Below are 26,304 nucleotides of genomic sequence, written 5' to 3'. Positions count from 1 at the left end.
AGATAAGAGAATTATCATGTAATAGCTATAAGAATGCTTAATATTCCTAATAACTAATATAACCAAAGGAACACAATAATAGTTCATTCAAAATGGAGCAACTATAGTCCTAAATCACTATGATTGAATCTCAAGTATGTACCTTTTGTCAGTATTTACATCCATTCAGGTTTGAGGACTATTAATAAAATATTAAATGTGTAAATAATGACTATACTAAGGTAGAAAAAATATGATATGCAAATCAAACAGAGCATGACATATGGACATGCCATAAAATAATGTAGCTACATACAATCAGCCACAAAATGCTTCTTTTAATGAAATATCAATGACTCCAGGTGTCCAATTAGATAGCATGTGGAAACTACAACCATCCATTATGCTTAGCTCCTACCCTGAACCCTGACTCTCATTACACATAGTTTGAAGTCATTAGATGGTGCTGTGCAGAAGAGCAGGAAATCAGAAGGGTACTGGAGTCAGTTGACTCAGAAATGGTACGGAGGGTAGCTATTAATGATATATAACTTAATGGAAAGGTCAAATACAGAAGCTGCCTATCAATCATTTCCTTGTTTCCTTTCCTTGAAGAAAGAACAACTGCAAACAAATTCAAACCACCTGGGAATATCACTTAGGATTGTACTCTGCCACAAATAACAGAAAACCTTTCTATAGTAACTGAAACAAATAGATGTCTTGACAACTAGAATCTAGGAGTAGACAATTCAGGGCTGATGAAGTGGCTCAATGATGTCTTCAGGGATCAAGCTTATCCATCCTTCTACTCTACCATCCCAGCATGTGGGGTTTTGTTCTCATGCTTGCTACCTTATGGTTGCAAGATGGTTACTGCACCTCTAGTCATCACAACAAAATTCCAGACAAGAAGAAGAAAAGAGGGAGTAAAGGAGAAAAGAAATGCAAAACTTTCCCTGAAATCTCTAACAATTTTCTGCTTCTCTCTCATTAGTCAGAACTGTGCCAAGAGGTACCCCTTGATGTAAAGTAATCTGGGTAGGTGAATTTTAAAAAATCAAAATCTCCAAGGAAAAAAGGTAAAATGGATATGGGGTTAGCAACGAGCATTGGGTTTTATAAATATATTCTCAGTGGCTTGCAAGTTCTCTGTAAAAACTTATAAATTTAAAATTTTTGGTTTTCATATTGGTTATAACCTATTGATATAAATTAAATATCAAACTAGATGGCCAACTTATAGTTATTTGAGCAAGAAATGCTTTGTAATTTCATTGACTATGTTTAAATATATATTTATGATGAAAATGATGTCAAATGCCATTACTTTTTGTCATGGGCTAATGAGAAGAGTGAAGAGGAAAAAAAAACCAGGAAGTAGATAGAGACATAAATGATATGCTCGGACAAAGTAAAGATCAAATGACATCACAGCATGCTGTAAAGTTAGAAAGAGTAGATAAAGTAGTCTGCAACATCCTTAGACAAGGTTTTGCCTTTGGTTAATATCTTGAAAATGTACACTTCCAGGCAAAGACAAAGAGTATTTGAAAGTTTCTTTATTGCTTCCAGTGTTTAGAATCTCAGTAGTCAGAGGAGTCATGCATTTGGAGAAATACCAATCCCTTACTGTAGGCATTTCATTAACAAATATGTGTTACTGTTCCAAAAACATAAAAATCCAGAAGCTTTAAAAAAGAAAGAAGAAAAACTGGGCATGTCCACATAATTGTGTCTAGCAAGAACGAGTTTCTTCTGTAGCTTTTTAATAGGGTCTTCTGACTGCATTTTAGAAAAAAGGACTCACCAGAACTATCAACCATAGTTTAAAAAAAAAAAAGTCACCAACTTCGAAGTAACTTCATAACTTGCTGAGGAATCTGATGAACTTCCACATAGCTATCTAAGAAGTATAGCGTTCTATTATTGCTGAGTTCTTGACCAGTTTCAAAGCATCCTTCCATTCCACGGTAAATAGAACTGGTATAGGCATCGGTGCCAAGCATTTTATCACTCCGACCGAGGTAACTTGTGGGATAAACTAGCCCTGTCAGCCTGCCTGGATTACAGAACAATCATGTAACTATGGACAGTTACGGAGTCCCCAAAAGTACAAAGCATAGTGGCTCCAATTTAAAAAATCTAGGAAAAGAAGGGCTTTCTTTTATTCCCTCCCCTTGGAGAAAGCCATTCTTTGAAAGCTCTACAGCCTCCTGGAGCAGTTTCAGTGGTTTTGAACACTCTGCTCTTCTATTTAAAGCCCCTAAAAATGAAAAATGCCATTATACGAAGAACTAGCCACCAGCAGCGGGAACATGACAAGTACCGGGCTTCAAAATGAACTTGAAATGGCAGATTTTTCCATCTAAGGGTCATCTACTTAATGAGCCCCAATCCATGTTCAAAATCCCCCCAAGCTAAGCAGACTTTTCTTTCTATTTGAGTTATATCTTAATCTTTTCCTTGGATAAATGTTTGTGAGTTGTGCCCTGCCAAATACTTTGCTGGTGTGTAGCCTGCTTCTTGCCAGCTCCTCTACCTCACCCTTCCTCACACCACCCCCATTCTTCTGCCATGTAAGGAAACCATCCAAAGCCCCCTAAAAGCTTTAAAAACTCAGACTTCATTAAAATTTCACACAGTATGAGTGAAAGATGTGAACTAATACCATCACTACTTAATTCCTCGTGGAGCTGAGCTCCTAGCTGAGAGTTTTAATTCTTGTGGGGTCCCAGAATATATATAAGAAGTTCCCATTTATAACTGTGAATATCTCTTTTTAAAACCCCATTTCCTTTATTCCTTTTATTTTCCAGACTTTTCATACTAACACTGGCCTAAATCTTTTCCTTTTCTCCTCCTCAATTTCCTTTTCTCCTCCCTCAATTTCCTACCCACACTCTCTCAGAGGCTCCAAAGACTCATTTATTTCTTCTCTTCCTTCAGCCCTCTTACGTCTCCTTTCCCATTTGGATGAATCTGAGCTCTTTCCAATGCAAATTCTCCATTTTGAAATCATTGACTACACCCAGCCAATTAACCCAATCTATATAACAGAAGGCAACAGGTGGGTAATATCAAACAGTGTTCTCCAAAGTTTACCTGAGGATATTGGAGGTGAGAGAGGCATTTATATTGAAATTTCATTAAATCTTTGTTCACGTGTGACTTCATAATATCACCTGGCCTTCAACTGATCCAAATGTTTTTTTTTTTTCCATATGAAGGCTACCTCTCTTCTTTATTCACCAGCCAGCACAATCAAAGTCATAATGCTTACTGCCAATTTGATCATCAATACCATCAGGCCTGGAAAGTAGAGGACTTGGTAATAAGATGATCATTTAGAATATGGCCTGATTTTTTTAGATCATTGTCTAAGTAAAAACTCAAAATTCAAGAATTCTGTGGAAAACTCACAGATCTCAAAGATTGTGTGACTAGTCTGAGAAACTGAATTAAGTGGTCTCTAAGGTCCTTGTTAGCTCAGATGTTCTATGCCTCTGGGTGAACTGAGCTAAGTCTACCTAGAAAGATGTTTTGATGTCTCAATGCTACCATGGACACTCTAAAACCTTAAATCACTCTTTCTTCATGGACTCTTCATGGACTCTGAGGTTGAATCCAGAGATAAATGGCTTTCTCAACAAGAATAACAGGAGATACATCTCACAACTGATGCTAAGTAAGCCATGTGGAGTTTAACAATGACATTTTCCAAGGCAACAAGAGGGAGGAACGCTACCTTTACAAGACTTCATTGATAAGAAATCATGGTAAGTGGCTAGCCAGAGAGGTTACTCTGCAGACTTCACTGGAAGCATTGGTGGAGAATCACTGTCAACACACTGAAATGAGGACCACCTGCCCATGTTTGTAGTTCCCATCGACCTGTCCCGGAGCCTGAAATTCACACCAGTAATGATTTGATTATTCCATTTCCAGTCCTTCCTTGTGAGCAAATACTCTGGGGAGGGGTTTACAGTCTCTATCCTAAAGTCAGGCCTTGATGATGCTCTGTTGCCTCCCAACGCCTCCCCTGAGATGCCCTGCTCTCTCCTCTCCACTTGCTAGAATCCAGTCTACTCTCCAAGGTTCTACTCAAATGCTCACCTCCTATCCAAACCCTGTCCCACTACAGCATAGAGTGAGCATCTCTCTTTGCTTCCTTCTTGCACTTTTTGTCATAGATCGCTTGTATTTGTTAGCCTTTCCCTCTCTCTCCAGCTAAATCCCAAGTATGTGGTACAGTCTTTGAACTCAGAATTTAGGTAGTTATTGTCTTTTTTTTTTTTTTAATGGCCTGGAGCTAAGATTAATTACAATCATTGTTGACACAAGGTTAAAAGAAAGAACAGAATGAATAGGATACTAGAGAAGACTGTTTTGAGAAGGCAGCAAGAGGGGAGGAACGGGGCTGTTAGTCCCAGTGGTGCTGCCACCAGGGTGGACAGTTTTGCAGAAGGCAACGAAGGATCCTCTCCACCATCTGGCCGACAGCTCCTATGGGAGCTTCCGGTTTCCTTCTTCGCTATAAATTTGGCTGAGAGAAAAATGCCAAGGCTGACCCAACATGATAATTTAACTCTACAGTGAATTGTTTGTTTTTTTCTTTTTTCCTGGCTCAATGCAGATTTGTCATCAAGAACTACAGGAAAACGTGTCTCCTGTTTCACTGCTTGCCTCACCCTCAAGGTATTGATGAGCAATTTCTGAATTAAAAAAAGCTAGTCCGAAGCCGCTTTGGTAAAGCACAAAACGCTAGCTTGGGGATTGCACAGATCTCTGTCCTGTGGTCAGAAAACATATCCAGAAACACAGGTACTGTCCATTTAGTCAAGGTCCAAGTCCTTCATCAGTCCAGAAAGTTTCAAAGTTTGACTCCCTATCCCGCATCGTGAAGAAGGGTCAGGGAAACTTCCTGCATTTATTATGTATGAGGAACCCTGGCAGGATGGAGCCATTGGCCGGATGCACACACACTGCTCCCCGACACCTCTCCTCTCTCCGGAGCTCTGACAGTGGCACACACACTTGAGACTGTCCTCAATTTCAGCACAGCCACACACAGCAGGGAATGTGAATAAGGGAAGAGGAAGATCAAAGAGCAAAAGACGAAGCCAGGGGAAGAGGCAGACAAAAATAGAGAGGGGGGATAAAAGAGAGAGGAGGGCAAAGGAGAGTGAGGGAGAAGAGAAGCTGGAGGGAGACAGGCTGGGACAGAAAGAGACAGACAGGGCAGTAACGAGGTGGTTCGTCCTCTGTTTCATTTCCTCTCCTTGATATTTAAACGTTTTCCTCAGGAGGGCATGGTCCTCTTGACTGAAGTGGGTGGGATGGCGCTGGGGGCCGAGCCTGGGTCTCTGGGTTCTGGTCCTCACTGGACTCTCACTGTGTTCCACGCAGGCTTCTCTGAGGTCCACACACTTGAAAGTATCCACTCCAGTCAGCTCAACTATTTCAACTAAATCCATTTCCATCAAATTATCACTTCTAGCGGTGATAGAAAAATTAATGATTTCTTGAAGGGACTATTGTATTTAAATATTTCAAGCCTGTTGGTGTGATGTGTGTCAGCAAGAAAGAAACATATTGACTTGGAGCTGCAGCTAATGCTGGCTTTTATAAATGCCCTGTCAGATAAATAATGGCTCTCAATGGATCCAATATGATGTACAGTTCTAAAGCAAGCAGGGTTTTGCAAAGAGGCTCAAAGGAAACTGCCATCACAATACCATGAGCTGAATAATGGGATTTTCGTTTATCTTTCCTAACAGAGAAAGGAGCAATGGAGAGGTTGGCTTGGCAGGCAGCAAGGAGAAGGTAGATTGATTCCTCAGATTCCACAAAAGGTCCAAACCCTGAACAAAGGCCTCCGAGAGTCTTCAGAATACCAAAGAGCAAGCAATATTTGTGTGCGTCCATTTGACAACTGAGCAGCTCAGCTGGGGTGTTCAAGGGTTACTCCTGCAGGACGAGCAAAAGCCCCTCTCAGCTGACAAGAGCTGTGGGCCAGGCGGGAAAAGCCTGGGGTGTGCGCCGCTCCAGCCAAGACTGAACACAGTAATGACCAGGGCAACGGAGACAGTTCGGCCGCCTACTCTATGTCTCATTGTCCTCCTCTTCTCCCCCCCTCCTATAATTTACTCTGTCCTTTACTTCACTGCACACCAGAGAACAAATCGTGTTATAGGATGAATCTGTGTCCCCTTAGAATTCATATATTGAAACCTGATCCCCAGGGTGAGGGAATTTGGAAGTGAGGTCCTTGGAAGGTGATTAGGTCATGAAGGTGGAGCCCCTGTGAATGGGATTAGTGCCCTTGAGACTCCAGGGAACTCCCTTGCCCCTTCCACCATGTGCAGTTACAGAGAGAAGTCCGCCGTCTCCGAACCAGAAAGAGGTCCCTCATCAAGCTTCAAGTCCATGGACACCTTGAACTAGAACTTCCCAGCCTCAAACTGTGAGAGATTAAATTTATATAGTTCACGAGCTGCCCAGTGGGTGGCGTACTGTTGTAGCAGCCTCAACAGACTAAGACAACCTAATCGGGAAACTCAAACGATGTCATTTTGCTTCCTGTTAAGAGTTCCAACAAATAGGAGGTGAGGGGTGGGTGTGTGAAGGGATTACATGCAGCTGGATGGAGGGGAGATGGTATTATTGTCTGTGCACTTCAATTACCCACAGTCAGTAGAGGACTGACCCTATTACAACGGCATGCCCACAATTCATCTTCAAAAGACATTTGAAGATCACAAGTTAGAGGACTTTAAAATCCTAAACAACCTCATTCAAAGCAAAACACTCACTTAGCTTGGACTTTTCTAGCCTGTTCTGGGTTTTAATGTTATCTTCTATTTAAAGCAATTGAAAATCTTTGCTCTCTCACAGATAGATAGAGTTGAAAGATTAATTAAAATGTAGAACAGAGAATACCCTCCCATATCTCACATGAGGACATGGCGAAAAGGAACCATGCAAATCAACAGTAATTCAAAAGACCTCATCTTGACTGAAATTGTTCTGTTAATAAGCTAAAATGCCATACAACTTTTAAAAATAAAAGTCCAACTTGCTAGCATGCCACCACTGTACTAAATTTCCTCACAGAAATTAGCTATTCCCATGTTCCAGCTAAGGATCCATCCTTATTAGTAGCAGGGAAGAGAAACCTTCTGCAGGCACATTTGCTGGGTGTGTATTTTGCTGAACTGAGAGAAATCTCCCCCACCTCCTCTAATTCCATGACCTTGAATTTATGGTGTTACTGTGGCATCACTGTGGATTTGAATTTACGATGGCTTCTGAAGTAGGCTCTTGCTAGACATGTGGCCTTTGCAAAACCAGCGAAGACACAGAGCTCCCCTCTGCATCTCACGCCAGGCCCAGTCACACCACGGAGCCTGGAGAGACGACTCTCCTACCAAGTGAAAGTAACACCGAGTAAACCCTGGGTTCTTAATCCCAGAGACACTGAAAGCTTTCAGCAGAGAAATACGATAGACATAGAAGTTGCCTGGGTATTTCATGTTTGTAAAGGAAATGGCCTCAAATGACAACAAATCAAGTGTCCACATGCCTCCCAGACACTCAGTTCTGTGGCATATTTTTTAAAGTTTAAAAAAAAAAAGGGAAAAAAGAGAAAGGTTCATATTTTTAGGGCAACTACTAACCTGTCTGAAGTGAGCTCAGTCTGAAAGCTAGGAATTTCCTTTAAACCTTCGGTTATTCACCTCTCTGGCACTCTGCCTCGGGCACTGCTAACTGTCCCATCACACGGACAGCAGGAACAGTCTCCCACTTTCCGTGAAGCAATTCCTTCAAATTCTGGCCATGCGTCTTGTAGAGGCAAAGCATCATATACTAGAAAAGAATGTCAGTGCCGCACATACATCATAATCGGTGCGGGAAACTCTGAATCAAGAGCCACCAACAGCCTCTCCTGACTTTTTCTGAGATGACTGGAGTGGATGCCAGTCTTGTCCTGCTTTCCTTCAGGGGACTCTGAACAACATCATGCAAAAGTATGGTGTCCCCAATCCTGTTGTCCCCTTGGACTTGTCACTCTGACAAAGACAACACCTCTCACCCACCCTGGTGTTCAACTACCATTTCTTCCTGGTCTTTTATGGCTCTATTGCCATCCACGTATCTACTCCCCTTCCTCTGCATTCTCAGAACTTGTGTGTGTTTCTAAACTGAGACACAATTTCTAGAAAGCTGCATCACATGACTAGCAAGGGGGAAAGTGTTTTCTCCAAAAGTTATGGTAAAACTAGCCCTGTGTGAAGGCAACTCCCACGCAGTCATTAAGCTCCCTCTGCAGAGCAGGGGCCCGTGCCATGACTACGCTACAAACTCGATATTCAGCAACGTCCCTGCTCTTAAGGCAACTTACATCCTCATTTAAGGGGAGGAAGGGAGAGAAATAGAGAGTAGGAAAGGAAAGGAAAATAAACCAGATAACTACACATTGTGATGAGTCCTACATGTACACTTGTGACACAAGCCCCCGATAGGTCACAATTTTGGGGAGGGTACAATAGCAACACACACACAACAAATTCCACCGTCACCCCACCATGACAACTCCGCTTCTCAAAAAGTGAGTTTTATGTGGGTTCCTTCTTGTTGAGCAGAGGGACATCCTGCTTGTGATCATATCATCCAGGGGGTGGGAAACCCTCCCAGCAAATGAATTTTTTGCAAATGAAATGAAATTTTTGCAAATGAAAACTTTGCACACAAAAATGCAAAAAGTGGAGTTTAATATATTACTTGTATTTTTGTTCCCTCACAAGCACACAGGCCAAGAAAATAATAAAAATTTTAAAATGATTATTTATCTGACTCCCATGAGTCCTACCTCATTCCCAAAGACCCTTCTCAATTTTTCTATCCAAATTCGGGAATATCAAAATAACGTTTTGAAGGACTGTTTCCTTTTTCCTTCATTTCCTATGTCTTCATAGCTCTCAAAACATTTTATCTTTTTCTTCAAAATGTTTGCAGGCCTTGCTATCATCTACTAACCACCTAATGCTGACCCTCTTATTTCCCTTTGAAGCGATTTCTTATATCCTCCATGAAGCAGTTCTGGTGATGGCCATGTCTTCTAACTCAAAGTAATCACCGACACCCTTCCTCTCCTCTCAGCCCCTAAACTGCAAAGGACCCACAGCGACCCTGACCTCTAATTTGAAAAATACTTTCCTATGTCATCCCCAGCACATCTATCTGCTTCTTTGTTCTTCTCCAAGATCCTGCTGTCAACAGGCAGCAGACCCAGGAACAGCAGTCACTTCTATAGATCTTCGGGTCCATATGCTGCTTACTTTTCTCTAGCCGACCACAGGCATCTCACCCAAAGTGAGCAACAGCTGTTCTGGAAACCTTTTCCACACCAGCAGGCAGGCCTTTGAGAGTCTAAGAGAAAAGCATAGGAAAAGGCAATAATCCTCACTCAAAGTTTGCAGCAGGAAATGGAACATCTCCAAGAGCATTCAGCCTCACCGGCACCGGACAAAGACGCAGGAAGAACTGCCTCACATCTCCAGCTAGTCTCCTCTGCGAGCTGACATTTCCTTGCTTGGCAACTGTGGACAGCATTCCGAAACTCTGCAGCTCTGTGAGCTCGGAACAAATTTTTATTCTCAAAGAAAATATGAGAAATTTTAAGGATCCCATACCAGAGTTTCAAAATGTTTAAACAGAGGCACCTGGGTGGCTCTGTCAGTGAAGCGTCTGCCTTCAGCTCAGGTCATGATCCCAGGGTCCTGGGGTAGAGTGCATGGATCTCTCTGCTCGGCAGGGAGTCTGCTGCTCCCTCTCCCTCTACCTGCCACTGCCCCTGCTTATGCTATCTCTCTCTGTGTATAAAATAAATAAATAAATAAAGTCTTTCAAAATAAATAAATAATAAAAAAATTTTAAGGGTCTTGGGATCTTCCTGACAAGGTCCAACCCATCTTTCCAACATTATCATCCCTAACTCTCCTTCATGTTTATAAAAACTCCTGCCAAAGCACCTGAAGCCTTGTTTTCTAAACAAACCCAGCATTCTCCAATCTCTGAGCACGTGCTCATCCGAGTCCTCTGTCTTGGAATGTTCTTCATTCTCAGCCCTCATTTGAGACTCCTTCCACTGCTGCCTCCCCCAAGAATCCTTCTCCATGCCCCCTCCAGCCACAGCCATCTCTTCTTCAGCCTGCTCCCCTGACATACTGCTTAAAGGTCTATGACAAAATTGGCCAAATTCTGTCTTGCATTATAGCCATTGACCATGAGCTTACTGAAGGTAAGTCCTGGGTCTTAATGACCCTGTTCTTCCATCTAGCGTGCAGCACATATAATAGGCAACACTGAGATATTCATTAAGTGTAAGGAATCCCAGTGACACTTTCTCTTTGATGACAGACTGTACAGAAAGTAAAGCTTCTCTTGCAAATTTGTGATTATCTCTTCTTCCTTAGATGTTGCTGGACACTGAGCAGAGTGTCTGGTAGATAGTAATAATTCCATACATATTTGTCATTACAGAGGAGGAAGAGGATGTTGGTATAAAAAAGAGAAAGGGCTAAATGAGAAATGACCATTATGGTGGCATAAAGATGGCCACAAATTTTTTAACATTCTTCCCATGCAGAGGTGTGGTCTGTGTTCCCTCCCTTGAAGGTGGGTAGGTTCTAGAACTGCTTTGACCAATTAAATTAAGTAAAAATGACATTGTGCCAGTTTCCAAGCCCAAGCTCTCACAAGACTAGTTTCCAAGCTGACCCTGGAACACTAATTCTTGGAACCCAATTACCAGGCTGGGGGAGAGCAAGAAGCCCAAAGAGAGGGCTATACGAAAATGAATCAAGTCTCCAACAGCGCTCAGTTGAGAGTTGCACCAACTTACCACCCATCTAAGTGAACCTTCTTAAAAGTAAAATCTCCAGCCCCAGTTGAGCCACCCCAGCCCAAGGCCAGTGGAACAGAGCTATCCCCAGCTAAGCCCACCAAGTAGCAATTTGCAAGCAAATAAATGAGTGTTGCTATTTCAAGCCATTAAGCATTGTGATGGTCTGTTAAAGAACAGTAAATAATTGGGACAACCACTTAGCTAACTTTTTTTTTCTTTTAAGATTGATTGTGTCATATTTAAAAATCTAAATATTTCCTATGGATTTTTCAATATCCATAACATATTAGCGTGGCCAGTTCGTGAACGGCCTTCTGTTTTTGAGTGATGTACATGCTCTGTGTGGTGTTCCAACTATACTCCACCAAAAACTCTCTCTGGGTGGAGGGAGAGGATGTGGGCTTCATGCTCCAGCTTCAACTAAAGCTGCACCTTTTCCTCCCACTGTTGTATTATGGGTTCCCCCTCAAGAATCTGTTTGAACAACGGATTCTATAGCTGAAAAATGTTTGAAAAGTGCTGTTCTAGAGTATTAAGCCCAGCAAATCTGAGGCTGTGTTCTCTGCTTATAGCTCTGATTATTTTCACAAACCAGTGAAGCAATTGCTTAAATTGTTTTCCGTTTACAAGCAAAGCTAAACTGAAACCCTTGCTATATTCCCTACAATTCCTCCTATGTTGGGCATTTTTGCTTCTGCCTGGGATACCTGGTACATGAAAGGCAACTCCTGTTGCTATCAGAGGTTCCCTCTACAAGCAGCAAAGCAGTGACACCTGCTTGGAAAAATTCTTCCCAGGAGTCATGGATGACATTTCTGGGAATGATCCCAGAACGGCACGTTGGAAATTAATAAGCGTACCAAGCAAATGGCTCCTATGGAAGATGTATCCTCTTGTTCATTCAGCAGAATTGTATTGTCAGTGTAATGGCCTCCCTGCCTCCCTGGGCCACTACCACTCATTGCTGAAGCCATTTGACATTATCTTTTATAGGTTGAGGCTTGCTTTAGACTCTAGGAACCCTATATATTACTAGTCAGGGGGGATTTAGGGACATACAGCTCAGAAATGCGTTTGGGACGGAAAATGACCTTGGTAGTCCAGTCTGGCCTCATGATCAGATTCTAGTAACTGAACATGAACATGCTTCTCCCATGACCAGGTGCCCACATTCCTCCCATTTCCAGCCACTGGGTCCCAGCCTACTCTCTACCCCATCTTCCGTTTCCTCAAAACCATAGCCCTATCATCATTTCTTCATTCAGTCTGGGCTCTGACAGAATCTCTGATATGATGTATGCCTTCCTGGGTCTGAACACCTTGCCTTTTCCAGGATCCTCATCACTGGGCTCTACGTCCTTGCAAGCAGACCCCCTGACACCTCTTGCTGGCCCACCTCAACACTGGCTCTTCTCCAATCTGCCACCACACTCTTCAGAAACCACACACAGCAAGCAGTGTGGCTTGCTTCTACCCCTGCAGACAGACTCAGCCTCTCTCGGGACCTGCCCCACCACAAGGGTGTAAGCTGTTCCTAGGATATTGTAGGGCCTGCTGGGGCTGCCATAATGAAGAACCACAGACCAGGTGGCTTAACCAACTGAAATGGATTGTCTCACAGTTCTGGAAGCTAAAAGTCTGAAATCAAAGTATCGGCAATATTGGCTCCCTCTAGGGCCATGAGGGAAGGATCTCTGCCAGGCCTCTCTCCACGGCTTGTAGATGGCCATCTTCTCTCTGTGTATTCACAACATTTCCCCTCTGTATGCCTCTGTGCCCACATTTCCTCCTCAAGTAAGAGTATCAGTCAGGTTGGATTAGGGCCCACATTATGACCACATTTGAATTGAATTACTTCTGTAAAACTCCCATCTCAAATATGGTCACACTCTAAGATACTGAGATGTTAGGCTCTCAACAGATGAATGGCCATGGAGGTGAGGGGCACACCACACTCGTAACAGATGCCATCCCTCCAGTTTAGGTCATCTCATTGTCTACTTGGTCTGAGCTGGAGAGAGTCTAAAGGCTGCCATTTTCAACTCAACCTCACTCCTATAATGAGGAAATCCAAATGGTATCCACAGCTAAGCCTCATACACAAACATGTCTTTAAAGTCTGGTGAGGTGGGACTGCCAAGAGCTTATTTTCACCTGAGAGACTGAGAGACCTTGTGGAGTGAACTGACACAAAAGGGGACAGGAAGACAAGTGGCCAGAAGGAAAGAACATGGTGACTGTCACCTGGATATTTCTTCCAATCCCTATAAATTCATAGTCCTTGGGGGGTAAAGATAGACTTCAAATTAAAAATGAAGGAGCTGTTTTCATTTTTTAGATGTTTTTAGTTTTTGTAGCATAAGCAATGCTGCCTTATTACCTGGCTAATAGGGAATAACATTACCCTTATTTCTCAGCCTCAAACAGCATAGCCCAGCACACCAATGGCTCAGAAAATACAGTAAAGCTTTCATGACAAAGTATTATCATACATCAACTAGATAGGACATAAGTAACAGCATCTGGTGGATACCAGGATGCCCAAAAAAATCAGGAGCAGGAAGTATGGTGCCCAGGAGACACCAAGGGGTGGGTGACTGCTGTGGTTTGTGAGAACACTTAAGTCACATCACAGAAATTTTCAGAAATTATCGGGGAGATGGGCGTGGTTTCACAAGGAGCTAGGGTCCATATCACACCAAGTGAGAGCAAGACTTAACAAACACAAATTGTCTCCAAAAATAATGATATTGTGTGTGTGTGTGTGTGTGTGTGTGTGCGCGCGCGCTTGACTGGATAACTAGGGCTTCCAAAGTCACAGTTAAAGAAAAGTTTCTAGAAGAGTAATATTTTTGAAAAGGGAGCTCCTGATTGATTGCAATGCAATTTCAATTTGGCTTTATCTAAGTCAGAAAGGTTATAATTTAACGTTAGCATCTGGTCAGTGTGTTCCTTCTAATCACCGTGTTAAAGAGATGCCATACTTCTGTCTCTTCAAACACTGGTAGTCTGTCATCTTCATTTGGGCAATGGAATTGCAGGTTAGGAAAGTCTACCAAAGAGGTACATTACCTAATTCACCTCCATTATTGTGATTTTGTTAAAGAAAAGTGATCAAAGCCAGACTCTTTTGTTGGCTTCACCCGGAAAAACAAAACTCCCAGAAGAGGGGGGCACATGAACATCAAGAGACTCCTAACAAATCAAATGGCCACCAAGTTCAACTGCATAAAATCCTATTGAAACACTGACCCCCATTATCTCCTAGTTGTGGTTTGGCTGAAAGTCTGTGCAGCTTGCAATGAATCCACCAACCAAGGTGGAAGGTTTATGACAACCTTATTTTCCTTGTCAGAAAGTACATGAGAAAGCCAAGCAGAGAAGGATAACAAAGGGCAGAAATCCTGAGGCTAAATTACAGGTTTATATATCCATGCAATATTATTAGCCTAGTCAAATTCCTACTGAGCTTCTGCATTCTGTTTAGACTTCTCTGTGGCTTCAGTGGGACGCCATGCTCTATGCTTGGCTGCCTCATGAAGTGTTGTTATTTAACAGCTGACGCATTCCATCCAGCTGTGGCAACCAGTCCCCACAGAGGTTTTACATTAGTTTAATTTTTCAAAGTTCTACAATTTTTTTTGTTTTAGTTCAACAGAAGTAATACACAGAGATGGGAAGTTTGATCAAGGTCATTTTTACAGAACTACGACTGACTGGTAATGACTGGCTTGGACCTCCCCGAGTTCATTTACCTGAGAGCCTTGGTCTCCTAGAGCACCTGATGTAGAATCTGAGCATAGTAGACCTCCAACCAGTGTCACTTCCCTTGCCACTCAAGCTGACCACACTGTGGGTTTCCATTCCATCATGGCGTGGATTTTTATATAAAGCCCTTAATTATGTCAGAGATTTTATGTTTCCTATCCAAATTTCAAATAAGGAGGTATTCTCCCTTTGCTACTGTATGAATAAAGCAACCAACTAAATGGACTCTCAGCTACTGATCCGGGCTCGTTGGGCAGGTAGTTTACTGCTCAGTTGTATAGAGGTCAGAAAGTGGGCTGCCGCTATGGAAAGAAGGGACACATAACTGCCTCGAGTCTATTTGAAGCCTGGGTAGCTTTGAGACAGCAGCTGAAGCAGAAGATTAGGGCAGGCTAGAGTCTAATCTATTTGCCTCCACATGCATTCTGACCTTGAATAAAAAAGGCAGAACTGTAAGAAGTGGCAAGGAAACTCTGTCCTCTGTCTGGGAGGGGCCCCAGTCCCCCTTGACCTTCTGCTTCTGGTAGAATTCAGCCAATGGAAAGGCCAGCTCACAGACTGAGGAGAGAGGAAAGCCACAGCAAGGTATTCATTTCCTCAGCTTCTTCCAGCTGACTGCAAGCCTCCACGAAGGTTACAGGTCCTGTCGAGGCAGCCCACCATACATAACTTGCTCCTTTCGGACTCTGGGAACACCACCTCCCCGCATCTCTCGGGGCGTAGAGGGATGACAACTACTCGGCATGTCGTTATCACTTAAACTTGCCCCACGCTCCACCCACACCCTTGTGACGTGCCCATTAAAACCCCCTCAACTTCTCCCTTTAAAATGGCAGAGAAAATTGTTACATTTAGTCAAAGACTCAGGTTATGCAAGTCAGTACAATGAAGACTCCTCAGCCACATTTATATGATGTAACAGTCACTCTTACATCTTTGGACACCGATGTCCAAACTGCACCATTCATTCTTTCAGCCGATGTTTATTGGTTGACTTCTGTGCAGCTGAACAGAGACACTGTTCTAGGCAAACTGGCTACGGCAGTGAGTTAGCTGGGGAGCCATCCCCAGCCCCCCACGTTAGAGATGAAGTCTCTTGGCTTGCCATTTATCTGATCTCCGTGCCCTGCTGGAGATCAGGTCTTCCTCCCCAGAGCTGAATGCACAGTGGACACCACGTCTGGGCCCCTGTGTCCCTCCTCCCCAGTCCATCCTCTGCACTGCCCCACCGTAGTTTTTACAGCACGATGCTGATCATGGCACCACCAAACAAGGTTCCTTATCAACTCCTGAGCATGGTCCTTGCCCATCTTTCCATCCCCTGCTCCTGTCCTGCCAACACCTACTACTCCCCCCACCTGCTAGGCTTTTGAATGCTTCTGCAATTTTCCCATCCTCTCTTCTAGCTGCTTGGAATGCTGTCTTCCCATTAACTTCCTGGAAAATTCCTAACTCAAGTGAGGCTGCAAACCCTTCCAGGGACCAGTGGTGGAATTAAATGCTTCCTTCTGTGTGGTCCTAGAGCAGCCCACACACACCTCTGTCACATCACTCATAAAATTCTGCTGCAAAGTTGGTTCTCTTGCTGTCTCTCTTACCATGCTCAGATTGTGGGCAGGGGCCCTGTTGTCTTAATTATGAGGAAAATGCTACTTTAAATGTTATGGATAGCTATTTCTGCATTGAAGATGGTATAACAGATTTATCTTTGGGGAAGATTTGGAGGTTTGTTTTTCTTTTAATTGGAGAAAACACTGCAGTGTCCTTTTTGGTTTACCAAGGAAATTCCCAAAGCCTGGTAGGAAAAGAGAGACTAAGGTCGTAAGAAACCAAACAGTGTTAAAAATCCAGTCCTTCGGTGGTCTGGTGCATGCCTCAGGAGACATTACGCGGCTGTGAAGACAGTCTCCCTGTTCCTCTGCAGTGAGGAGCCTGGGGGTGGGGAAAGGGAAAGCTGGGTGGGGGAAGTGGACCTCACCATCAAGGCAGCTGCTGGCCAGGGCTGCAGAAGATGCTGTTGGAGCAGGATAGCTAACCTCTCACTTCAGCTTTCCTTTGCTATGTTGTAATTCTGTCACGATGACTTCTAAGATATCCCTGTAATCTGCTCCTCTCTATATCCCAATACCAGTCTTGGAGGACGAAGGAAGAAAATGTGTCTGTGCTTTGGGGCAAACCAGAGCCCAGAGAGCCACAGCAGCAGGAGCAGATGGAAAAAAAGGGGAAACAGTGAAGGGGAGCAGCCCCCAGAGTAAGCTGAAACGGGAAGGTGTGTGTGCATCTTCATGTGGTCCCCAGAGAGGGTGAGTGGACTTCCTGTGGTTCATAAGACTAAGGGCAGAGTCACTTTATTTGGCTAACAAGAGAGTTATCCTTGAAGACTAAAAACTTTTCATATCGTTGGGTTACATTTAGAGTCTGAGCAATCAGCACAGTTCCGGGCACACCTAACAGGCTCAAAAAATATCTGATAAGGGAACAAATGAATGGTAAAGAAAGGAATGGAAGTTTTGCTTCAATAGAGTCTCAAGTATTTGTTCTCCCTGACAGCTCCGTTGTGTTTCTCTTGCCTTCTGTAACTTTGTTCTTATGATGCCTTAAGGAGCTGGAGGAGAGGCCAGAGGCAGAGAGAATAGGACCTCGTAGTGACAAAAGAATGCAGGGTAATAACGTTGGTAGAAAGGAGGAAAGTGACTGGCTAATTAGCACTAGGCATCTAGGAGCTCATCTGGGGTCCTGTGCGCTCTGGCTCTCCCCGCCTCACCCTGGCCCCTGCCGCGAGCCAGCCTCACCTCTGCAGCTGTAGCAGCTGGTATAGGTCACCATTTCATGAGGGCACCATCCAAACTGCTCCTAGCTCTCACTTCTCTGAGCCACTAGAATGATCCTGGGTGGACGAAGGTCTCATCTCTTCCAGCCACCAGGACAAAGAAACAGAAAAACACAGAGAAGAGAGGGTGGATGGGCCCCTGGCAGGGCAGGGAAACACTGTGTGTTTTGAAAGGCTCGGAGAAGGAAGTGTTGCGGGGCTGTGGAGCTTCCCTGCCAAAGGTTTAAACCTGCGGTCAGTAACTCTACACTCGCGAATCTGAGTGTCTGTTCAGAGAGAAGCCCTCAGAGGCTTCGCTGACTCTCACAAAGAGATTCGAAGCACGTTTGTGTTCCCCCACTTTGACCTCCACCCCACTCCCTGCCTCTCGGGGGCACTTCTTTCCTTCGGAAGACATTGGATTTTGTCCACGGAGGCACAAAAATTTCGCCCGCCAAAAAGTGGCTAAGAGGGGAAGGTTGCAGGAAGTCCTTCCCCCCCACACACACAGCCAGCGCAGGTGCACAGACGAGACGGCGGTGCTCCCAGGCCTGGCGGAGGAGGTGCTCGTGGAGAGGGGCCTGGGGAGGGGCACCTGCCCCTGCCCGGGGCAGCACTGCTTTGGGTGAACAGGCCTCCCGGCAGACAGGACAGGAAGGCGGCAGGGCTCTCCTGCCAATGGGAATTCACAACTAGGCTGTTTACTATTTTAAGTGCTTCTGCAAAAGAATGTGAGAGGCGGAAAAGGTCAGAATTGTGAGCTGTCCATTACGGCTCACGGCTCCAAGAGGACAAGAAATAGGAAAATGACGGAATTAATGATGAACAGGAGACAGAACAAAGGGGAAATGAGGGACAAGCAATGCTTGGCAGTGTCCTTAGATACACTTTTCCACGCCGTCCATGCGGAGGGGTGCCAAGACTAAGGGAGGATCAGAAAATGGAAAAAGAGCCCAGGTAAATGCATGGAAACACTTTAGTCCCTTGGGACAATAATAGTAAAACCCTGCTGAATGTTATTGGCAAAGGTTAGTTGTTGGTTAAAGGAGTCCGCATTTGGAATCGTTTCTGCTCACAGGAGCACTCGCTTTGCTAGGAACACACAGCAAAGAACTTTACTTTTTAATATATTGGGTACTGTTTATCGGCAGATGTCCAAGAGGTAGACCTGAAAATATCAGATCCTATATTTGGATTTCCCTAGCTATGGGGGAAAAAAAAAAAACAAACAAGCAAAGATGGGCTTGGCACATATTTGAGGATGTAAGTGAAATCTTGAGTGGAAAATAAAGCTCACGTCTCCGTGACAAATGCAAATCCATCCCAAAATCCAAAGTGGTTAATAAGTACTGAAGTGTTATGGATAAAGGGGGAATGGAAGGAAGGAGGCGAGGGAGGGAAGGAAAGAAAGCATAGGTTTTAAAACTCTCCAGGCCAAGTACCCCAGCACTGATCCCTGGACCCCCACCTACTTTGCAGCAACCATCAGTGTGCTGTTCCCCCTCTCCGGGCCCCGAATCCCTCTCTGTGATGGCGGTATCTAAGAGGGGTAAAGGTTTTTTTTGTTTTGTTTTTTTTTTTTAAGATTTTATTTATTTATTTGACAGACAGAGATCACAAGTAGGCAGAGAGGCAGGCAGAGAGAGAGGGAGGGAAGCAGACTCCCTGCTGAGAAGAGAGCCCGATGTGGAGCTCCATCCCAGGACGCTGGGATCATGACCTAAGCGGAAGGCAGAGGCTTTAACCCACTGAGCCACCCAGGCACCCCGGGGTAAAGGTTTAAACCTAGAATATAACAAGCACTCAGGAAATACGAGTTTGTCCCTTCTTCCCTCAGAATGGATTTAGGGCAGCAACACTGAATTCTTTTTAGCAGGTCTTAAACTTCATTTTGTGGAGGCAGAGCAGTCAGGAGCAAAAAACCAGAAATGAACTAATGAGTAAAAATGACGTAACAGTAAAGTAATCCCAAGAAATGCGTAATTGTTCTTGGTCACTACAAAAGCGTAATAAATATTCAATTCTGTCCTCTCACACTGAGCAGAGCAATGCCTGCAGACTCACTGAGAGCTTACTCAGGGGGCGTTTGCAAGGCCACTGACCACTGAAGCCGTCGTTCCTCACCTTGGCTCTGCGGCCACTGACCCGCAGGTCGTCTCTCCTTTCGGTGCAGAAACAGAATCAGGAAGAGCAGCAGCATCCTAACCAATACATTCATGGTATAACTCCAGGTTTAGTCTCAGAACACTTACTAGATCATCTGACTTTAGCTTAGGGCAGGAGTTCCCGATATTTAAAAATATGAGAGCAGTCTCTTTTGCCATGTCAAGAATGTCACAGGACTCCCCATGTGACCCAAGACACCCTTTTCATACCTATCAATTAAGAAAGCCTATCATCTCGGGGCACCTAGGTGGCTCAGTGGGTTGGGCCTCTGCCTTTGGCTCAGATCATGATCTCAGGATCCTGGGATTAAGCCCCGCATCGGGGTCTCTGCTCAGCGGGGAGCCTGCTTCCATCTCTCTCTCTCTGTCTGCCTCTCTGCCTACTTGTGATCTCTGTCTGTCAAATAAATAAAAATCTAAAAAAAAAAAAAAGAAAGAAAGAAAACCCATCATCTCAAAAACCTACTCTTAAGCGTGAATTATCTTTCACCCCATGGCATCTACATATATTGAAATACAGTCATAACGTTTGTGTGTAAAATATTATTGATCCCACAACATCTGCGGACACAGTGAGAATACAGCTTTCCTGATACTTTGCAACAGAGTTACACGTAACCTCCCCCCTCCTGGAGGGGCAAACCCCACACATGAGGAACCCCTTGCCTGGAGCACTGAGCGTCTTGCTTCTTTTATATGAATCACCATCAAGGGGATGGAGGGTAGTTCAGTGGGATAAGCGTCTGCCTTCAACTCAGGTCATGATCCCGGTGTCCTGGGATGCAGCCCTGTCTCCATGGCCCTGCACAGAGCTCAACGGTAAGTCAGCTGCTCTCGCTCCCTCTGCCCCTCTGCCCTGCTTGTGTGCTCACTCTTGTTCTCTCTCTCAAATAAATAAAATCTTTAAAAGTAAAATAAAATAAATCTCCATTAAAAACCTGAAGATGAATAACGATTTCATCAATTTTGAAGCCAACTTTTAGAAATAGAAAGGTGGACAGAATATTCAAATATTGAGAGCGAATTGATCCCTAATGTTATAACGAATTAATGCATATATTGCTTATAAACAAACAAAATTTATTTCCCCCGTTTTAGAGGCTGGAAGTCTAAAGTCAGGCACCAGCATGGCCATGGCCTGATGGGAAGCTCTATTCCTCGTTTATAGCTGGCCCCTTCATTGTATCCTAACTTGGGCTAAAGGAAGGAATCTCTCCCACCAGCCTCTTTTTTTTTTTTTTCGTTTCTGTCTTTTTTAAGGAAGAGAGCAAACATCCTCGTATCTCTCCTCTGAAGCATTAGGAAACAAGAGTGAAGAAAAAAAAAAAAAAAAACACAGTTTTTACAAGGAATTATTAGTACGGTGACATAACTATGTCTCAGCCTCTTGAGAAATTAATGCTGATTAATTCTTATTCATTGTATCTGTTAAAAATGGAGCAGTGTATTTTTAGATGAAATTTAAATTTGCCATAACAGGCAAATAAACTAACTGGGTTTAAAGTCTTTAAAATCCGGTTACTAAAACAGAAGGGAAAAACTCCAGACACTCATACAATTGTTTGGTATAGGCTAAAAGTCTCAGGGAAAAACCAAAGCAGCTAGCTAACTGAAGATTCCTTTTTCCTGTCTAAGTATCTTAAAAAAATGACAAAACATAATAATGGTAAGCCCCAACAATACCTCCAGTCCTCCCATATCAATGCCATTTTCATGAGACCACCCCCAGCAACAGGTCAATGGTTTCAACACAAATGGTGTGTTCCCCAAGTCACTGGTTAATGTGAAGGCATCTGGTCCTGTTGGAACAGTCTTGAGCATCTGCCTTCCACGTTTGGTTATGGTCTGTGTCAACAAACACGGCAGCAGAGGAGGCCCAGCAAAATTATTCACCAGGGACCTGTTTACATTTCTACTGTCAATTCTAATAGGTTTTTTATTGAATTAAATTCTTCTGCCCTCATTAGAATCATGATTGCCTGTCACTGAGTATGACATGTTTGAATTCCCACAAGGATGTTAGACTCTCCATCTTGTATATTGCCCAGGAGGGATCAAGGACAAGGCACAGCTGAAAATTTTACATGTCAATCCCTGAAATGATGGTATAAGTACTGCTCAGCAAGTAAGTAATTGTGTTTCGCAACAAACAATCGCGCAGACTCCTGGTGTTCTTTTGTCTAGAGGGATGAGCAGCTCTGCAGGTCCTGACACACATGGCCAGGCTGACCCACCACCTCCCAAACTCGGCTTCTAGATGAAGCACCTTGTGGCTTCTCGGGTCTTGTTGGAAAACATGACAATCACAACAACAAGCTAGAGGACCTACAGGCCAGCAAAACTTACAGACATGGACAGCCACGTCACTGGGGTGGGGTGAGGGGTAAGGCTTTTGGCTAAGAACACAACAGGAGGTACAGAGACACTGGGATGCTGCAGTGAGCAGATGACTCTCTCCTCTAGATAAGGGGAGAGAGACCTCCAAAAGGAGGCCATGTTTATTGAACATTTATTCTCCCAAATGCTTTTTATACTTTAATTCTTTTTTAAGAATTCCAACTCAGTGAGGAAAAATGATTACCCCCGTTTTAACAAAGAGGTCCCTGGAACTCAGAGAGCCATTATCCCACTGTCATACAGTAAGCAGCCGAGAGGAAGGGAGACCACATTTGTCTGACTCTCGTATCAAGCTCCCCCTCCTACAGTGGCTTGGGGCAGAGGCCGTCCCTCCAGAGACCCGGAATGCGACAGAAGCTGACAGGGGGGGCTTTAGGGACTCAGAAAGGGTCCTGGCTAAGAGGATCAATGGAACCAGAAGCCAGATTCCACAGAGATCTACAAGCACAGATACACTCCCATCTGGACCATCCTGAAAATGCGTTCATGGTTTGGAGTTCGCTCTCTCTTCAGTAGCTAAGAGGAAAGAAATAGAAGAGCTCTGCTAGCCAAGAATTATGGTGGGAGAAAAGTAAACCATCTTCCATTTCCTTGATCCTTAATTTTTAACCAAGTATACAGATGTCATTCCATGAGACTGTCTTTCGGGGGGACTTAACCAGCATCAAATTAGACTGCTTCATCCTCTAAGCCTTAAAATGTTTACATTTTATAGCTTGATCTTGTCTTTCAACATGCCATAGCTTGCATGTCTCTTAGAGATGTTCCCTTCCCTTGAGAATCCAGATCTCCGGGAGTGGAGTCTAGGCATCTCTATTCTTAATAAGCTCCACAGGAAGTCCTAGATGCCCCTCCTGCCAAAGTGAGAGTCCCGAGGTATAAAGCAAGCAAACATTTTACAGTTAGATATCAATCAGTCATGGTGTCTTCACGGTGGAAAAAATAAGGAGGGACAGCTTTTGGACAGGAGGCTGTGAGACATAGGCTGGCTCTCAAGAAACCAAGATTTTCATCCATGTTTAAATTCTTCTTCAAGAGATTTGAAATCAACTGTATTGGAATATCCAAAAAAAAAATTCTTCCTATTAAAAGCAACCATAAACTAGAATGAGCAGAATATAAGGATAGAGTTTGTTTGATCACTTGATGGCTTGCTTCTTTGCCCTCATAAACTCAGAACTTGGAACCTAGGTAAGGAAGCAGTTTTACCCATTCACTACTGACGGCCTCTTGAAATAACCTGATTTCCAGCCACGCCTCTTTACTGACATGAAGCAGGGAAACAACTTCTCTCTCCTCAGACGATTGTTCCTTTCCTTCCTCTACTTTCCTCTTTCCTTCCATGAACTCTCCTTTGTTATTCTTTGTTCTGTCCTCCGTGTTCATTCTCTGCATCTCAACTTTCTTGGACAACCTCCCTGTACTTGGCCTCTAGACATCTCCTTCTGTTTTGATTTTTCTCTCCTCTCAGACTTCAGGATGCCTTCTGTTCTAACATCACTCCTTTCCCTGCCACTCCCAGGCTCCTGGTTTGGTACCCAAGCTGTTTCCTGCTCACTGGCAGCTAGCCTCAAATTCCATTCTGCCACAGGATTTAACTCTAAGTCAGGCAGTAAATGGGCTCTTTACAAATCTAGCTTAATTTAAAGAACTCTCTCCGTGAGCTGCATTTCTGGGGACATTTTTCAAGGGTGTTAGCAGCAAGGCTATATGCACTTGCTTGTACAACAGCAGACTGGTTTCTGTTTCTGTCACTCTGAGAGACCCACGTTAGGTCTCAAATTAACCAGCCAGTGTAAACTGCAGAAACCAAGAGAGGGATTTCACAGGCTCATTTTTTTCTTCTAATTTGTATAATTTTAGCAACTAGGACATGAGGTGCACAGGCCCAAGTGTCTGTGTGGCAGAAGGAGCAGGAGAATATTGAGTTGATCAGCTTGGAGTACAGGATGGATGTTGGAGAACAGAGAAGATTGGAAGTCATTAATTATTACTCCATCATTCAACCTGAATGACCGAGGGAATGGCTAAGTCCTTGTCTTTCCTTGTGGCATACGGTGACAGTTCACGTCCTATACCTTTCTTATCGTGTCTGCTTGGGGCCATTGACATTTGGTTCACAAGGTCATAAGGGCTCATTTTGATAGACAAACTGTCCATAGGTCTCTGAACAACTTTGGAAAATCTATACTAAACAGTGTTTGAGTGCCATGCTGCGTGAGTCCGAGGACGTAACAATACTCACGTGTCCAGACAAGACGCCCACCTGACTCACTTTATTTAGAGAGACTCCAGTTTTCATTGTGACTGAGACCTTTCACCACCCCCGGGAAACAAGGAACCAAGGCAGAATATGTAAAATTCCATTCGCGTCCCTCCTCAGATGCTAATGAGGAGTGACACAGCCAACTCAGACAACTCGGCCAACTCACAAACAGCAGAAGAAGACAGTGAGAAACAAGAGGGCGTGGTGAGATGAGATTAAGGGGGAAAAAGGAAGAAAAAAACTACATTAATAACAGCAGGACTGTTGTACAGACCAGCTTCTCTGTATGACAGTGCGATGGTCAAGCTCCAGAGAGAAAGAAAGACAGAAAGAGTGAAAGGAGAGGAGAAGGGGGGGCTAGGGAGGGGAGGGGAGTGGAGGGGAGAAGGGAAAGGAAGGGAAGAAAAAAGTCACTAATGGGAAAGAAACATCTCCCCTGGCATGATGGGTACAGCCTAGTCTTTCACTGCCCAACAGCATCCACTCACTATAGGTAACTATTTAACATTAAATTAAATTAAAAATTTGGTTCTTGAACTGCACCAGCCACATCTCTGCAGCAGCCACACTTGCCCCATGGGAAGGGACAGACACAGAATGCAGCTATTCTCACAGCGAGTCCTACCGCACTGCCCTGCTCTGGTACATTCTGGTCTGATGGCGAGCTCTGCTGAGTAGCTCAGTGGGTAGCCATCTCAAGCCAAAAGAAAACCTTAAAAAACTGGAGGGAGGGAAAAGGTGCCGAGGGGAGCAGCCTGGCAGTAGGTCTCCTGCATGAGCCCTGAGAACTTGCTGCAGGAACAGCCTGGGAGGAGGCAGAGATGGGAACATCTCCTTCCCAAAAGGACTGCTCCTCTCTCTCTCTGCCTGAGGGTTCAACTGGGAGCAGTGAGTTAAGGACCGATTCCAGATATAAATTAAGTGGGAAGGGAGGGCTATCCCTGCACTCAAGGCCTCGGAAGCCAGGAGCGCCAACCTGATTAAATAATTGAACTGTCTCACCTTGCCCCGTCAAGCTAGATTCCAGGGAGGGTAATTAATCTTCATACTGCCTGTTATTCCCTGCCCCGTGCATACTTCTGCTGCTGTTCAAAGTCAAGTTTCCCAACCTGCCGTTTCTTCTAAGAGAAAAAAAAGAGAGGAGGAAACCAAATAGAAAGACTTCCTTATAAAAGGGCATTAATAGGAAGTTATTTTTAAATCTAGTCTTTGTGCCTCCCCCTCCCCCAAAAAAAAGGTGGAATTAACACTGTAACTGTATGCAACTTGATATGCAAATTTCAGAGAAACAAAAATATTGGGGGTTTATAGCAGATCTTGAAGGCTGAATGTCAGAACTTGTCTTTGAGAAACTGTCAGCCATTGTAATCTCATGAGCCCAAAAATGACACAAAGACTGAGACAAGTTCCCCCACCTTGCTTTACTCCCTGAAAAGATCAGAGAGAGAATCATTGCCCAAAAGCAAAACCAAGGTGGAGTGAGGGTGCTGTCATCACACCTGTGGGTTTTGGGGTTTTTTTTTTTAATATTTTATTTATTTGTTTGAGAGAGAGAGAGAGAGAGAAAGAGAAAGCACAAGCAGGGGGAAGTAGAGGGAGAAGCAGACTCCCCACTGAGCAGGGAACCCAAGGTAGGACTTGATCCCAGGACCCTGGGATCATGAGCTGAGGCAAAGGCAGATGTTAACCGACTGAACCACCCAGAAGCCCCTCATCATGCCTGTGTTTAAATTCATCCACTCACTCAACAAATTTGTTGAGTGCCTTCTACACCACACACTGTTCTAAGATGTTGGGCTACATCCATGAACAGACAAAATCCCAATATCGGTGAAAGTTAGGTTCCTAAAGCCAATGACTGGGTTTGTTTTAAAGCAGTATGAGTCTGTTTTAAAGGTGCAAAATTTTAGCATCTGTTTATTTTGTATCACTCTCCATAGAATGATGGTTTGATTCCTATGAAAGTATTTGTATGGGTCCATAAAGTAACTGTAATGCCCAGGACTTTCCC

The sequence above is a fragment of the Lontra canadensis genome, unplaced genomic scaffold (genome assembly GCF_010015895.1).
Source record: "Lontra canadensis isolate GAN:19392208 unplaced genomic scaffold, GSC_riverotter_1.0 scaffold1, whole genome shotgun sequence".
Lineage (NCBI taxonomy): Eukaryota > Metazoa > Chordata > Mammalia > Carnivora > Mustelidae > Lontra > Lontra canadensis.
Note: the sequence above shows the minus strand (reverse complement) of the source record.